At 44.6% G+C, this 16,901-nt stretch overlaps 1 protein-coding gene across 1 annotated transcript in view; it reads left to right on the plus strand.

The window, feature by feature from the left end:
* LOC122399402 (leucine-rich repeat-containing protein 24) overlaps positions 1-16,901 on the plus strand; it is a 245,515-nt gene that overhangs the window by 89,427 nt on the left and 139,187 nt on the right. The window contains exon 5 of the mRNA XM_043400066.1: positions 13,290-13,329. The gene's annotated coding sequence lies outside the window, so the exon portion shown is untranslated. The remainder of the gene's footprint in view (positions 1-13,289; positions 13,330-16,901) is intronic.

Consider the following 16,901-nt stretch of genomic DNA (forward strand, 5'->3'; position numbering starts at 1 on the left):
ACAAAGGCAATCCGTTAATCGCGAGCATACGGTTCGAAAAACGAAACGAATCCCCGCTTCGTGTTATTAACCATTTTTGCTTCTAGTATATTTTAATAACCTACGTAAGTTATTAAAGAATTATTGAAAGATAACCTCAGTATCGACCATGAAGCTCCGCGGAACCTTTCAACAGTAATAATTTTCGATACAATTTCAGCCGGTGCTAATTAAACCACAACCTCCGATTCTCAATTAGCTTTCTGAATCGGTCGTTATCGAACAGATCGGATCCACTTGTCGATTCTTTGCACGGAGCTCTGGGTATTCGATGGCGGATCGGTGGTCAGTGGGAGAGAACACTGTCGGAAGTGCTAGCCTGCGGCCAAGGTGGCATCGATATTTATTGCATTTAATACCAGCTGTCGCGTCTACGTTAATTGCAACGCTTCCCTGGTCTTGCCCCGTGCGGTTACACGCCGCAGGTCACCACGACGAGGTTCTTTGACCTCCGTATACTCAGGCATTCCCAGAGACGCCTTAACTCGTCACTGTAAACAGTACTGCCTCGTTACATTTCACACTACGTTTCAACTCCTCCCCCCCAAAGCGACAATACAGTTCAAGTACCTGGACTGGTACTTGAACTCTGTTTCTAATGGCGACTAACTTTATCACCGTTGACATTATGGCAAAAAGTGTCAAAGAACGAGTACTATATAACGTCCCATAAAATCCACGGAACATTAATGGGATTAGGTGAAAAGAAGATTAATAAATCGCGATCAGTGCGTCGAAATAAGCTTTAGAAAGAAATGTTATTAAAGTACAGCGACCTATAGACACGAATATTGCATCAAAGTTGGTGTATTCGATATGTAATCGGCTTGGGCCTGTAATAATAGCAAAAGCCGGATCAATTTCATATCGAAACTTTGAATCTTCCAATCGACGATGCTTCCGTTCAATATTATATGCACCGTTCGCATATTCTGTCGATCCGTCGTTCCACGCTCGTAATAAATCCACTGTAAATACCATGTACACGCCTCGAATTATTTATACGCGATGCTTTTTTTATCGATGCGGTCTTCTATTTTTCGAACGGGACCAGTATCTCGCTCGTTAAAAGTTGCAAGTGTTAATCCTTTCTGGTGCAGTCCTGTCGGCGATTCCGATCGAACAACGTCGCTCGTTCGACGTACAATTAGCAGAGCCGGAAGTCAGTGAAACTGACGACAGGGCGAGCCGACAGCTGAGCTCCGTGGCGCTTAATGTGTCTACTTACCGGCTTCCGTGAACGCGGAAGAACAAAGACGATCGATCATGGATCGTCTCTGCGGGCCAAAGAATGCGAGAAACCTCACCGAGCAGACGAGTTCTGGGAGGAGTTTGTCATTCGACGGACAATTTTCGGGAAAGAGCCCCGGAGAGGGTGAAGTGCGGGGGGGAAAGGCAAATTGGAAATCAATTCGTTTGCGGCGCGTCGGAACACCTGGCATTCTTCTTCTTCTCGCCACTTCGAACCAGGGTGACTTCGTTTCGTGTTACGTGAGAATCGCGACCAAGTATGATGAAATTGTCCCCGGGGGAAGAACGAACAATTTTACCGGTATCGATCGGAGGAAAACTCATTTTAGAATTTGCTCGATTCGCTCGTTGAATTTGCAATCGTCTTAAAAATACGTTTATGGGCGGGGAATTTTTAATCGTCCCGGATATTGTCGCGCACGGTAGCTAACTACGTTCCCCAGGCTTTGAATTTCCTGTAATGACACGGAGCCTCACCTACATAATTAGCGACGGAAGGCGGGGTTCTAATGAAACGAGCAGGGAGGATGATTAAGTTCACGGTTAATACGTCTGTTTACGAAGCCGTTCCAAAGGCGTCGCGCGTTACGTCGGAGCTTCATTGCGTCTTCGTGAAAGTGCATTGATTTTTGTGTACAGAAATCACGCCCGGGACAAAGGCTAAATTTAATTTGCGGTTAATGCTCGCGGAATCAATTCTGCCCTGCCTACGGCAACGTTTAATTAACCCGTTGGCGCTAAAATTCACGGAAAAATGCGCGAACGTTGCGCGCGGTCTCTATGTCGATTTTGTTTTTAACGTTTGTACGATTGCTTTTGGCGTAGGAGCTGTCGAACGTCGAGCCCTCCAGTATTTTAACCCAACGCGTGTAATCGACTTTCAAGATATTATAATTATTAAATATTAAAACGGAACAATTTTATAATCGATATCACTCGAGATATAAATAGAAGCAATTGCCGGGGCATTGTGTCACGTCGATTGGAACGCGACGTAATCGCGACGAAGATCTCTATATTTTTGATCGGCGGTTGAATCGCCCGTAACACCTATTTGAGTTCCAAAGTACCAATCTCGACGAGCACTCTCCAGCATTCGGCGGCGAAAGCAAATAAAAACGGGCGGCCTACCGCGGACGGATTGAATTTTTCATCGACGGGAATACTTCACAAACCGGTAAATTAAAAATAACCGCTAAACGATATATTTGTAGACTACTGTGCCACTGACCACTTTTCGCTTGTTTCCAGCGTATTTACGCATTGATTGCGCCGCACGATGAAACGAGAAAATGTATGACGTTTTACATAACGCTACGTTGTTTATATTTGAACAGAAATACGACGAACGATTGTAAGCAATAATGGCGAACCGCGTTCAATTAATTTTTCTACAAACACACACCCGAACTGTTTGTTATTAAATCTTCATTCACGGTCGACGTTCCCGTCCATATTCTATCGAACAATGGTTAATCAAATACCGTGTTTCCATCGTGAAAAGTACGTGTTTTTCCCCTTTACAGAAATTTGTTTTTCAGATTTCAGATATTCCATTTCGATTTACGAATAAGCGTCAGCTTCAAACGGAAATAGCCCCGGAGGCAGCGTCTTGATCTCGTCCTTGTTTCGAGTCGCAGGATTTCGAGGGCACTTTAAAAAGAATAGGACGCTAACGGGCGAAAGAAGCTGCCAAGAGGCGGGGGGCGCGCATAATTTAAATTAAAAGCATTTAGCGCGTTAAATCGCCGAGATATGCAATAAGGAACAGGAAAACTTGGAGCGTGAATGTTCCCCGAGTTCACGGAAACAACTCTCGTAAAACGACTATTTTACCAAAGCACTTTTAATTCCTCGCCCCGCGTTATTCGACGTGCAAGTAATTAAAGGCTCCGCTCGCTTTTATCTTCGTCAATGTTGTACGCAGGCTGGTCGTTCTATCGGAGGATCTCTTGCGAGCGACAGCCCCCGCGGAACGAGTAGAAAAGTTCTTCAAATTTGCATGGTCGATCCTTAAAAACAAGTATGGTCAGCTAGGCGGTGCAATTAGATGAATCGGGGAAAGCCTTTGTTCTAGGAGCGAAGTAATTTTGTGTCGGAAAATGGTACAGTCCATCGATACGCCGCAGTCAAATACAATACTGTTTGCAGTTAATCCAAATAACAGACTGTTCAGGACGGTTCCGGCGAATTAATCGAACGTTTATTCAAACAGGAGATCGTTTAGCAATATTTCGCGGAACGGGTTCGGGGGGGTTAATACGGAAGTATCGCGCGCAGAGTTAGAGCCGAATACACGTCAGACCCTTATGAAATAACGTTGTCCGGGAGTATTCCCCGGGCGACTCTTCGCGTCTCACGGCGTGCATTAAACATTTACTTCGCGAAATATGTGTCAGGCTTTCACAGGAGTTATTTTGCGTTCCGCGGTACTTACTCGTCTCTCGTTCCCTTCCAGCCGCCTCTTTTCCACTCTTGCTCGTTCCTTCCTGTTTTCCCACCCTCTACCCGGTGTTTATGTGCACAGTTTCAGAACCGAGCGTCGCCCTTTCGGATAAGTAACTTATACGCGGCGCTGAGCTTGATAAATTTAAAAGATTCACGGCCGTTTCTCGTTCCAGCCTTTAAGGAAACTCGCCCCGATGATCCAACCAACGTCTACACGGTGCCTCCTCTCGAGAGAGGGCTGGTTTTTCCGAAATTATTAGGGTTTTGCACGATTTTAATTGTTTAAACGAATATTCGCGTTAGGAACGGTGTGTATTTAGATTTCACGCAAGCCATCCATGTAAAGTTTGTTACGTATGGATGCGCGAAACTTGTATCGAAGTCCGGGAATCACCGAGGGAGAGTGAAGCACCGAAACTAGCGAAATATGCTAACAAATGTATGTACACAAGCACAGAGGCTTCAAACTAACTTGTCCATACTCTCGTAAATTCGCGGATGCGTTTCGACTTCCGATTGGTGGCATGTGGTCGAGCGCATAAGCTGATTAGCGATGACTACGGCGTATTTGTGCCGGTACGGTCAAGTCTTTCCAAAACTGATGTACTAACAATGCCTCGTGGCTTGCCCCCGTTTTTCGAGTTTTATTCCAACAACAAATGACAAACAAAATAAAGATTTCGTTTAATTTGTTACTTGGTCGCGAGGAAAGGTTCAAATTTACGCCGGCGGATTCATCGATGTGACTATGGTAGAAGATCCTGCCTCCGAAATTCCCTCTTGTATCGGATTGCTAAAAGTTTGTTCCGGATTCTCCAATTCACGGAGACTGTCCAAACTTAGATTAGCATCTCAGCCAATAGATAGCGTATCTTTGTTACGGACGAGTTTGATACAAAGACCCCTCCTATAGGAGACAGTTCCCATCCGGGAGGGGTGTCTAAAGAAGAATCTTTTGGCGCAGCCTCGCCATCCTCGAGACGGAACGTTTATAAGGAATATTTTCAACGCCATTGTTTCTGAAACCAAATATAGATCGAACTTTTTACTACACCAGAGAATCCTCCCGTTGGAATCCCCGGTTTCGCTGTTCAACTTCTAACTTTCCGAAGTTCTTGACCGGGCCTTGGAATAACAGGGCCGTTAATTTCTCGGGCCGTTTACGTTCCCCGTAAAAGTACGCGGGGAAATTCTGCTCGCGCGATACGTTTTCGCGACCAAACGGAAGCGGTGAAATTCTATTTCGAGACAGAGCGTGCGCCGCCTCCTCGTATCGCATGCCCGAACTGCAGCCTCCTGAGCAAACTCCTGAATTAGAAATAACACGAGTGCACCAAAGCAAGCCTATGACAGGCGGGAGGGGATATTTCAGCCAGCCTTCGTACCGTTACACCTGGAAACTCGAGGAGTTCGAACCTGCTGGATCGTAGTCCTCGAAATCTTTGACAGATACGAGAATGGAACTTGCATATTTTAACCGGTTGGGGGGGACAAAGTTTTGGCGTTGTCAACCTCTTGCTCGAAATAAATAAAAATGCAAAGTGATATTGACGCGCGACGTTTCTACGATCAGAATTTTAATATTTCTTGTCTCTGTCCTATAAAGTGCCAATTAATTTCGAGAGCAGACTGTAAAGTCCCGATCGAAGATCATCATTACAGCCTCCTGAATTAGTTACGGGTAACCATATGCACGAACTAAATATACATACGATTCCACGTGTGATCGACGTCTGTTTGTCGCTATCGAATCGATACCTAGAGACACGTGAAATCGGCACCCAGCAGGGAAATCTAAATTTACTTGACAGAGAATGAGCCAATGAGTCCCAGGCATCGATTGAACCAGAGGCGCGCTGAATATTTGCCTATCGCGTTACGCGTACTGCTCATCGCTGATTGGGATTCGTACCCAGTCGCGTAATATTTTGTTACATTACAAAAAGATCAGAAACTGTCAGAGTTCAAGCTCGTTAGAAAATTTCTGGCCATTCTTCGATTAAATTTCGAATGTATAATATCACCGTTCCATGACTCGGTTTCGTCCATGCTGAATAAACATCGAATAACCGAACTCGAGTAACACGGGACCACAGCGGAATATTCATTGTTGACCAAGGTACATATTGACAGGGTGAAAACAGCCCTCAAAGTTGAGAGTGAAAAACACGGTTCGGTTTAATATTTCGAGAACTCTCAAGTTCTGACGGAAAGTTCAGATTACGGAATTCCGTGTTTCGAAATTCAATCATTTAGAAAATATTTGATACGTGTATTTACGTAAGTAAAGTTCGAAGTGCTCCGGGGCAATATGTAGCTGTCAGAAAATTATCCTTGTTCTTTTGGATGTCTAAATAGATGGACGACTGTATTAGATAATTTAAACTTATTTCGCTTTGTCGAGCAGCTGCACGGTCCACTCGCGTAACAAATAATCGTAAAGGTAATTGATTTAGTGGAATGTCAGAGTTTCCACTGTGATATGAACGCAATCAGGGAACGCGTAACGTCGTGTTCGGTGGCATGCGGAACAAATTGTTCAAGATCTGGCGCTATTTATTGTAATAAAGCATTGACGCGCGACACAGAAATACTCACCTTGCATAATGCGCGTTCCACGCGAGATATACTGGCCCATTATTAATGTTCGCGACGCGAGACTTTCCAACGAGTTCACACGTAACACGAGACAAGATATTCGCGGACCGTGTGGATGCGTATTTCACCCATTCCGTCCATAATCTTTTTTGTTTAGGCAAAAAACGACGTTTACAGCGCGCCTCGTGTTATTCGGAGTTCACTGACCCGCCTACAATGTATACTCGTTTTAGAAATTAATTTTATACAAATTGTTTTACACGCGATAAACGGTTGTTGTTTGTAACTCGACATTCTTTAATTTCTCTTTTAGATCGCTTCGTATAGTTTCAAATTCGTTAAAATCTGGGGAGCGATAAATATGTTAATAGAATGCAGGGTTTTGTAATTAATAATTACAAAAATAAAGTTTCAAGAATGAAATGCTGTTGGCCATCGATTATAATATTTCTCGATAAAAAGTTAAACGCAGCCATAAAAGAATACATGCCCTGTAAGTATATTCTGGGGGGGAAAAGTGTTTCGTGGCTAAAAAAAATTTAGAAAACGCCGACACGGGAGGGAACAGGAAACGTCAAAAGGTTTAAGCGAGCTCCGTAAAATACTGTTTCGTTCAATTTAATGTTATAATCCATTTATGCAAACTATTTGTCTGGATAACGAAAATGACCACTGGCCGAGTTGGAACGGACAAGTAAAGTACTCTCGGCCGGGGCACGTGTTAAATTCCCTCCGTAATCGTATTAGGGGTGTTTAAAATCCTTGTTAAACAGAATATTGCAACGCCGCGCCTACTTTTCCCGTAAGCTGCTTATTTTGAGGCGACTCGGGCGTTCAAGTTTTACCTAAGAAGGTAAAATTAGCGTATGGGTTCGGGAATAAGTCAAAACGGACAGACTTCGTTAATAATTAGCCTGCTTAATCAGTCTCGAATATTTAAAACTTATCCATGGTTATTTCGAAACGAGATTTTACAGCGTTGTAGTTTTGACGCAGTCAGATATTCTGGATCTGAATTGGGATATTTCAGACCTAGATTCCTACTTTATAAAACATCAGTTCTGTTACGGCTCGTGGTATCCGATAATGAGTTTTGTGAGATTAAGTTTTGTAACTGTTTATTTGCGTTGGTTGGCTGATCTGAGAATGTGACAATGTGAGAAAGAAATGATAATTCTGTTTGGTTCGACTCCTACAACAAACTGAGTTTTTGAGAAAGCTCCTCCCACCGCCTCTTGCAACAACGATGCCCTTGGAAGGGGGTGCGTGTCACATCTGAACGAAGACGTCGCTCGAAGACGTTGGGAAAAATTGCCGCTATTTGTCGACGAGCAGGTTAACTTTCCCCAAATGTGCAGTTAGGGGGGCTCATGGTAGGGCTAGTGTGCAGATGTGAAAATTGAAGAAAGAATGTTTCCCTACCATGAACCCCGTTTTGAATGGAATGAGAAGTCGATTCCGCGCTCAACAAGTTTAAATGCAGGTATCTAAGCTCGACCAGCTGTCATTTCCATTTTTTGAAACTTTCAATCCGTTGCAACCCCTTTGTAACGCCAGTGGAATTCCGCGAAGGCTTTCTAAGATTACACGATGCCCCCTCTCGATCCAAGAAACGGTCTCTAGCACCGATTGGCGACGAAAAGTTTCGTTAACCGCGAAGTTCGTTCCTCAGCAGCGATATACCGTGTACTTGTACTTCGAGGGGGTGATGGGAGGCGGTTGTTGAAGTTTCTTTTACACGCAGTACGCTATAGCGCAATCGATCTGTTGCTCGAGGCTCGCTGGCCCAACGACGGAGGCGAGGCTCGTTCTTCGTATCTTCACCGATGCAGTGCTCGATGCAATTTACGTCTCTGCACTTTGCGTGGACGGATATTTTAGCAAAGTTCTTCCCCGGCCAGAGCCCCCGCTATATACCCACTTTCTAGGCGTGTACGTATAAAACTTTCAGACTGGGAGGAACCCACCGACCGGATGCTTCATGCAGATATCTATACATTTATCCAGCCGACCTTTTTCTGCAGCCAGACCAGCCACTGGATGGCGAACCACACTGCTTTATACGACTCCGTTGCTAGAAAATGGAAAAGGTGTTCCCTGTACGTTTTTGTGGTCTCTTATTATTGAAAGTTTTGATTGAAGTACACTTTTCGGGGGTTCTACGTTCTGGTTTCCATTTTCAAAAATACGTGTATGATTCTCTATGCGAACAAAGATGCATCTCGAGATGCTACACGAGCGTAAGGCTGTTTTAAATCGGGTACAAGATAGCAATCTACTTAGGGACGCTCCTATAGAGTCGACGACTAACCGGAATTTTTATAAACGAATAAGTTGAACGACCTAGTCTATAAAGTCTAAGTTACCGGCATATGGCGACCGGTTAGGTTAGATTTACGAGGGGTGCGTAACGAGCCAACCCTCCTTCGAGGCTTCTTCAGACCCTGCATACCACGATGGTCATTTTCTAGTTGACCTTCCAGACAAAACTCCTAAAATATTCAGCCTGTCGGAAACGACCCCTTCGATCCATCTCTGGAAGAACCGCCAGTCGATCTTTACTTTCACATAACAATCGAGTTACTCGCTTTGACGCGCGATGGATCAAAGTTCCGCAGTCAGTGAAAGATGCAATTGCCAGTGGGAAAAGTGCGGCGCGATATTTCCAAACGATATTACCGAACGATTCGAGGGTTAAGGGGCCCTTAAACTTCGCCGCGAATTGTCGTGATTTAGGGGACGTCGAATAGAAAAGTACATTAAAATCGGAACGAGCAAGTTTGCCAATTTCGCGGTGCGATTGAGCCCACGGATGTGCTCGGCAAGACGTGAGTAAGCCGCTTTATTACCAGCCGAGCGAAAGGTAAGTCAGCTTTTCAAACCCCTCGAATCTTTCTTGAAGTATCGATTAACTTCTCGACTGCGAGGCTTAGACGCGCGCCCTTAAACAACCGGCACACCAGGATTTTTAAGAATCTCGTTTCGGGGAAATCTTCAGACGTTCATCGACTTCCCCCGACACCCGGAAACTTTCGCGATACTCGATGGGGCGAATCCACGCATGCTCAGCAAATGGTAAAGCGCAAAGAATCGCTAGAAAAATAAATACGCGAAGAAAGGAAGAAACATCGACAAGATCAATCGGTCGGAAAGCGAGGCTGGTGTCCGGATCGATGGTCTCGGTTCGCGACGTAATAATTTAGCAAAGAGTTGGAAGATAGGAACGACGGGCGACAATGGCGCCCGTGGGAGGCGAAGCGTCAACGACGCGCCGGAATCCCGGGTATTCGTCGAACGGCCACCCGATGGCAGTCGATGAAAGGAGAAACTTGGATCGTTTATCACGCGCGTTTCGAGGCCGAAGTTCCGTTGAAGTTAAACTGTTTGGACGGGCACGAGGCACGCGGATTATGGATCCGAATTCGTCGATTGTTATCGCCCGTCGGAAGTTTCCGCGCTGTAATCCCGCGTCTTTGAAGAACGCTTCGTGACCGCGTGGTTCCTCCGCGACGCCATTCAACCCGGCGCACGTCACCGACCGCCATCCCCCATAACGAGTGCCTTTAAATTATGCGCCACCGTTCCGATCCACTACTTTCCTCGCTCTCTATTTTTCCCTTATTACGCGCCGTCACTTGCTGTTTCCTTTCGCGACCCTTTAAGCTTATCCGCGAAGCATCTTGCTCCTTTGAGTCCTCCCGTCGAGTGGAGCCTTTGTGCCACGTCCAAAGTCGAACCGTTCGACGATTTCTCTCTTTTATCGGGCCATTTCGAAGCTCGGTTAATTTAAGGCAACCTGAACAACGTGTAACCACTCCACGGGGTTAAAGAGATTAACAATCTCCGAGGCTCGAAGTCGTTGACAGACGACCACGCAATTGTCCAAAGGTTAAACTTAACATCCAGTTCGCATAAACGTCTGGTTTCATCTTGTCTCCGAGTTATAGCGAAATTTATGACGCGGTGGTACTACCGAGAATTCTAATTTTATTCGACCATTCGCGAACAGTGCTCGATATCTCGTGTACGGTTGAGTATCCTCTAAACATTATCTCGCAGCACTCTATGAATCATTCCTGTTCGTATTCTTGATAAAAGCACGACGCGTACGGGAATTTATAGTAACGATGAAAGTGATTTCTCGTAACCTTTATCGTAAAGCAACTGATTTCACCGGAATGCGTTCGAAGCGTAAGCGGAAGCTGACGAATCCCATATGGAACAACATCGACTCGATGGTTCCTTACCAGCAAGTTCGATACGATTCCATAAAAAGCGATCTCTCTTTATTTAACAAAAAAAGCGTTCTTTATTAATTTACTTTGACTACGGTTCGTACCGTCGGGCGAAAAAGTTTTTGTTCGTTAGTTAATTAAGCATAAACGTGAACAGCATTGTACTCTTAACGTTCTTCCCGTGCTTCGTAAGTTTTTACTCGATGCTAATTAACCTTGTCGGCATTTGCATTGCTTTGCTCCGTCGTTTCTTGCCAAAGACTCCGTTCCTTTCCGACATTTTCCAGGGATCTTGGCTTTTTGCGCGTTTCCTCGGGAGCTGAACGCGTATTGGCAAACATCGTTCACCGTCCTAGAGTATTCCTTGATACTGGAAGAAAGAAATCGCCGGTTGCAGGGCGGAGCAATTAATCAAAATCACGGGAACGGGGCGACGTGACGGGCGCTTTGAATATTCACCTTTCTGATATCGCGTTACGAAAAAAGAAAAATGTAAGGTATATTTCGTTTCATCAGTTAATGACTTCCTCCACGCACGGGGGACACGGTGGGTCAAAGTCCCTCGCGAATCTTTCTCTTCTCTCCAAATCTAAAGCGTTAATGGATTGTTCAAACGTGCTGCGTTAATGGATATGAGGTCCTTCGACTGTTTAATCATTCGCAGCTCGGTTGATCGCCCAAAAAATATCCATTTGTTAACATAAATTTGTTTTTTTGCCAACCGTTGGTACTCGAATATCTATTTTATTAATATGTCGTCGTTTATCGTTACGTTTAACTATTTTAGAGAACGCGACTGTACACAGTTGCGCGATTACGGTGGAAAATATTGGAGCGGTTTATACGAGTCACTCTGCACGATTCGCTAATTAAGCAAGAAGTCCTGATGACGCGATGTGGGTTTAATTCGCTTTTATTATCCGTCCCATTTGTTTGTTCGTCCAACGTTCGCATTATACAAGCCAAACATTACGCGAAACGTAACGTGCTCTGTATCGCGTAACCTGATTCACCGCATAATAGCACCGCTAATAATCGCGGCGGTAGATTGATATACCGCGTGTAAAATGCGGCTTTTCCACAGCTGTGCGATCTCATATTCGAAACGACCAACATCCTGCTTTTGGCAGAAGTATTGCACGCTCGGGTCGGTGGAAGTTACACGGATCTCGTGCTCGCGTTACATGAGAAACCGACTGGGATCGTTCCATGAATTGAACTGTAGCATTAATAGAAAGAAACGTTATATTGCAACCATCGCTTTAAAGTGCAAGATCATTTATAACTATGAAACGTATAATTTTCGAACATTTCCTCCCGGATAAGGGCGCAAACTCAGTTCTTTCTTTGCGAACAGTAACGATGGAGGTATTTTTTAACGTCACGATTGTACGAAACAATTCTAAAGAAGATAAGCAAGTATTGTCAATGGTAAACGTCAACGTGGGAAGCATTGGCTTGCATTCACAGCGGTGGGTTGATGTAATATCTTGTTTCAAGTAGAACATCACCGGATATTACCACCACATTTTATATTTTGAAACCATTACTTCCAAAAGGTAATCCAGCGTACTCGAATCTCTAAATTGAAATATGTGGAGTAGGTACGATATGGATTAACCGTATGGACCCTGGAAAATCGAGACGAATAGATTTCCGCGTACCATCGAGATCTCCATCTCGTGAAGGGCGTATTTTAGAATGCGGATGGTTGCAGCCGACCGTGTCGAGTTGAAACAACACGCTCTCCGTTTCGATCTTAATTACATAACCTGGTATTTATCTTGGGTCGAACGAATCGCGGAGAATTCACGTGCTATCCGGACCCAGGCAATTAAGCGGTGGCGAAGAACGGTCGAGAAGCTATTAACTCGGCCAGGCGGCCGAGGGCTCGGGATTGTTGCTATACTTTCGCGATAATGGCGAATTAATAGAGCGACGAGGAGGCGCAGGGCGCGGCTCGCGGAGGGGAAAAGTTCTCGATATCCGTCGTCGTCTCGTCGTGCGAAACGTGGACCACGAGACGGTAGACGGTTAATTAAGGAAACCGTTAACTGGGGGGAAACCGACTTATCTGCGACGATTCGCTGCTAAGTTACCCAACGGAGCAAATGTTTCAGAGTTTCAATCAGCTTCTGGCTCCCATCCTACCGGGCCACCATCCTGGAATAGCTACTTTGCAGTCGTTGCCATAAGACGGTCTTGAATGCGATTATAATAAATTCTTCGCTGAAAGTTGCCGAAGTATTTGAATCCGCTTTCGATGATAATGGCCGCGTGGGGTGGTACGGGAGGGGGGGGGGCCGGGGAGGGACGCCCGAGGAGCGGTTCCGTCACCCCGTCTTTCAAGCCGCGATGGTGGGATTACGATTTACATGACAAACCTTAAAGCCTCGCGCCGCGACGCCGCGGCGTTACTTAACGACTTCCTCCGTGCTGTATCGAGACCTTGGGAACATTGTGCTTCTCCTCGTTTTTCCCGCTAAATATCTGCGGCCGCCGTCGATTGTGCAGCTAAGCGTTTTCCAGACGCCGTCAGAATTAACTCTCGAAACGACGCGACTTCGTTTTGGCGGTTCGAATTCTCCGACAAGAACCAGCTAATGCTTCGTTACTATGGAGGAGACGAATGGAAAAGAAAATACAAATTTCACGTAATCATTTATTGTATCCATGTTGATTGCCGAGTCACCGTTGATCTTGTTTTCTGTGTTGCAGGTGACTCCTTAGGACCATTTCCCGCAGAGGCCACATGAAGGTATTTAAATCTCTTTTAATGTTACTACCAACCCCGTTCGAATATGGTTCATATTCCGTAACAGGAACAATTAGTATTTATCAGCTTTTACCGCGCTCGTTTGTAATTACTTGCAATTTGAAACGATCGGGTAAACAATAATTTCCCAATATCATCCTTCGTTTTTGTTTTTGCGAGCCTGGCGTAACCGCGAATGCAACAAAGGGATCGCGTTAGCATAAAAAGAACATGCAAACATTCACGATCCACGAAACGGCGAACGGTAAAATATGTAATATACAAAGTGAAAATCGTAATGAATCCGTCTCGATAACACGGTTGAACGAGAGGGTTCGCATTATTCCACGCATCGTTGGGCACGAATTAAAATTCTGTCGAACGATGTACACACAGGGTGGTTTCGCTCGAATCGGGTGAAATTTGATGTCCTGGTGAATAACTCGCATTTACGAATCGAGCTTAGAGTATAATCACGTACACGTTCGTGGTTTTGGCATAAAATTAAGAACAAAGTTAGACATTCAACAATTCAAATTATACCTTCGCTACAAAAGGAGAAAATTTGCACGTTTAAAGTTCTGGCATAAAGGGAACGGTATTACGTCTTTTTCAGAGTCGTACAATTTCTGCGAGCAACGTTTTCTCCTATCATTTAAAATAACGAAAATATTCAAGCAGTTCTGTTTCAAGCAGACCACCCTGTGCAGATCGAGAGGAAGGCACGTAATGTAAAAATAATCGCAGCCGCGAATTGTGCGGTGGGCTACGATTGAATTGACGCCGCGAAAATTGGATATTTCCAGCGATCTCTTTGGCATTGTGCACCGACAGAGGCCACCCCCGCACACCCTGTCGCCGTCGTATGTCACGCGGAATCTCATTGGTTCACGGAATATTTCCGGTATTTTCCAAAATGCGATTTCCTTGCGGTCAGCGTGCCATTTTCGAGAAAAATACGATTCGACCCAAATTATTCAAACATCCCTCGGCGACCGACGCTTTTCGCTTCGCCAAACGGTGGTCAGAAATAGCCGAAATGCTAATCTCGGTATTTTTAATTTATTTACGAGCTGACGAGGCTCGCGAACACGCTGTTTCAGCGTTAAAATAACAAATTTTTTAATCTCGAATCGTTGTGTGCAAGTAACACGATTCGTTCAAAATAAAATAAATCAGGTTTTTGTTGGTAATGCGGATTCAGGCGGTGAAATCACCCCTTGAAAAGATGCAGATTTTTCCTTCTCGTGGAATGTTTTCGGAATGGCGGGAGAGAAATGAATTTGCATCGAAAATAAGTCTGCGAGAAGATAGTTTTGGATGTTCGAGGTGTCTTCGTTAAACGCTCGCGGGAGGAAGAAAATTATTTGTGGGCCGGGGGAGAAAGAATTTTCGTATCAAAGCGCAGAAAAATCGTCGATATCGTTGGGTTAACGATGACAGCTATCGTCGCCGTTTCATCTCCCGGGATTCACCGAGAATCGGGATGCAAATCGTCGCCGAAATAGTGGGATCGTATATTTTTACACCGGTATATTTCTACTGGATTTAATTAAACGTTCTGCAAACGTCCGGTGAAATACACAGGAAAGATAATTGAATCTGAAGCGAGATGGATTGCTTGTCCGCGCTACGCGACCCTTTGTCGCTGCGTTTTATACGGAAACATTTCTCCATAGTCGATCGAGTGTTTGCAACCGGAAGAAAAAGGTAGGTTCTTTGATGGAGTATCGACGTGCTGCAACGGATACAATTTTAACGAGTATCGATATTAATCTGACGAGGATTTCCAAGTTCTTTACTCGTCCGATGCGTTTCCAAGTTGTTTACAATTTATTTTCCGAAGGTAATGGCCCGGCATCGTCCGCAAACATACTTTGTACAGTTCCTTTGCACGCAGAAACCATAAGTTCGGTCGAATAAAACGCGATTACATCCTTTACACGGACAAAACGATTAGTGGCAAATCTGGAAGAGCTCAAAGGTTACGTATCAAAGTTGGCCAAATTACGTTCATGAATAGCAAAAAGAAATTTCAGATTCATTCGTAAAGTGTCTTCGGTCCATGTTTAATTCGCAAATTCGCTTGTAAATTAGAATTCATTAACGGACTCTTTAAACCGGCATTTAGGCGAAAGAAGCCACGAGCAAAAGCTACTTTATGAATAAATCTAAAATTCGTATTCATTATTCCTGAATAAAATTTACCCGATTCTGCTTTAAACAAGGTATCCACCGAGCGAAATATCGATTCGTTGGAACCGGGGCTGCGAAACTTTTTCATCCGCGTACCGCGATTGTTCTATTAAAATTTACTTTGCTTCGATCAATGCACCGATTCACCTTTGTTCAAAAATGATTAATTCCCAGCTCTCGTTGTTCGCGTCAACTACTTCCGCGCGTAGATTCCTGGTCACGTCGGTTTCCGGAAGGACGGAGCCGTCGTTGCGTTCGATCTCGGTCCCAGGACTCGTATATCTCGCTTCCGACGTTTCTTATCTTCGCGAGCTGTGCAGCTTCGCGGCAGTAAACAATGCCCGGAGCCGTTTCACGGGTCAAGGAGCCGCGAACCGGCCAGGTGAGCACGTGCTCGAGAAAGTCACGTTTTCGCACGTGGGGCCGACACATTCATCATAAAAAGCTCGTTACGGCACCACTTGTTGTCCGAGCCTCAAGCCTTTTGACGTGTCTACCGTGCAAGAAGAGCCTCGTGACGACGCGTCGTTTTCTCCCACAGCAAATTGAGGATAAAAGTGCCCGCGGTGGACCGTTCTGTATCGTTCTAAACATCGTGCGTGAGCCCTAAACGTTGCCAAACTACGATTCCGTCCTTTCTACCATGCTCAACCTCCATTTCTCCTCGTGTTAACAGGCGAAACGTTTCGATCGACAAATATTTTCAACATACTGCTGAGATCTAACGATGAAAGTAAGCTTTGGAAGAGCATTACATGGTCCACGATCGAGATAAACTTGGCTGATTGCTACCTTGATTAGTTAATTAGTTAATTACACGAGGCTCGAAGCACGATGCATTTCGAATCTGTGTTCGAGCACCTAAACTTTGGTATTTTAGAACGTGAGTTACATATCTCTGGAGATTCGGGTAATTTCGAAGCAAAGCCTGCTTCGGTGGCAGAAAATAGGTAGAATACACGTACGGTTTTAGAGCGAAAATCTAGGTAATTAAGGAAAAGTCAGGAGTAGTGTTAGAAGCTTAAAAAGTTTCGAGAGACAGCCTGTACTCTCTGGATATGTTGAGAGACTTAGCCAACAAACGGATTAACATCCGTTTTGTACGATCTGCTTCAAACTATGCGTTTTGTGTTTTCAAACAATGTTCGTCTCGACATATTAATTGTTCGGTTTGCTTGGCCGGTTACCACATATTCTATGTAGTTGTAAAGTATGTTGGTAAAGCCTGATTGCAAAACATTCATCACTATTGTAGGAGTTATGAACGTTCGAAAATTGAACCACTTTTATGGAGTTAAGAAACAACTTTCCGAATATTCTTAGAATTCCTGCATATTCTTCACTAAAATACGCGTTGTTTGCCTTTCGAAACATTAAAA

This window comes from Colletes gigas, unplaced genomic scaffold (genome assembly GCF_013123115.1).
Source record: "Colletes gigas isolate AHSC1104 unplaced genomic scaffold, ASM1312311v1 Colletes_gigas_Sc00013, whole genome shotgun sequence".
Classification (NCBI taxonomy): Eukaryota; Metazoa; Arthropoda; class Insecta; order Hymenoptera; family Colletidae; genus Colletes; species Colletes gigas.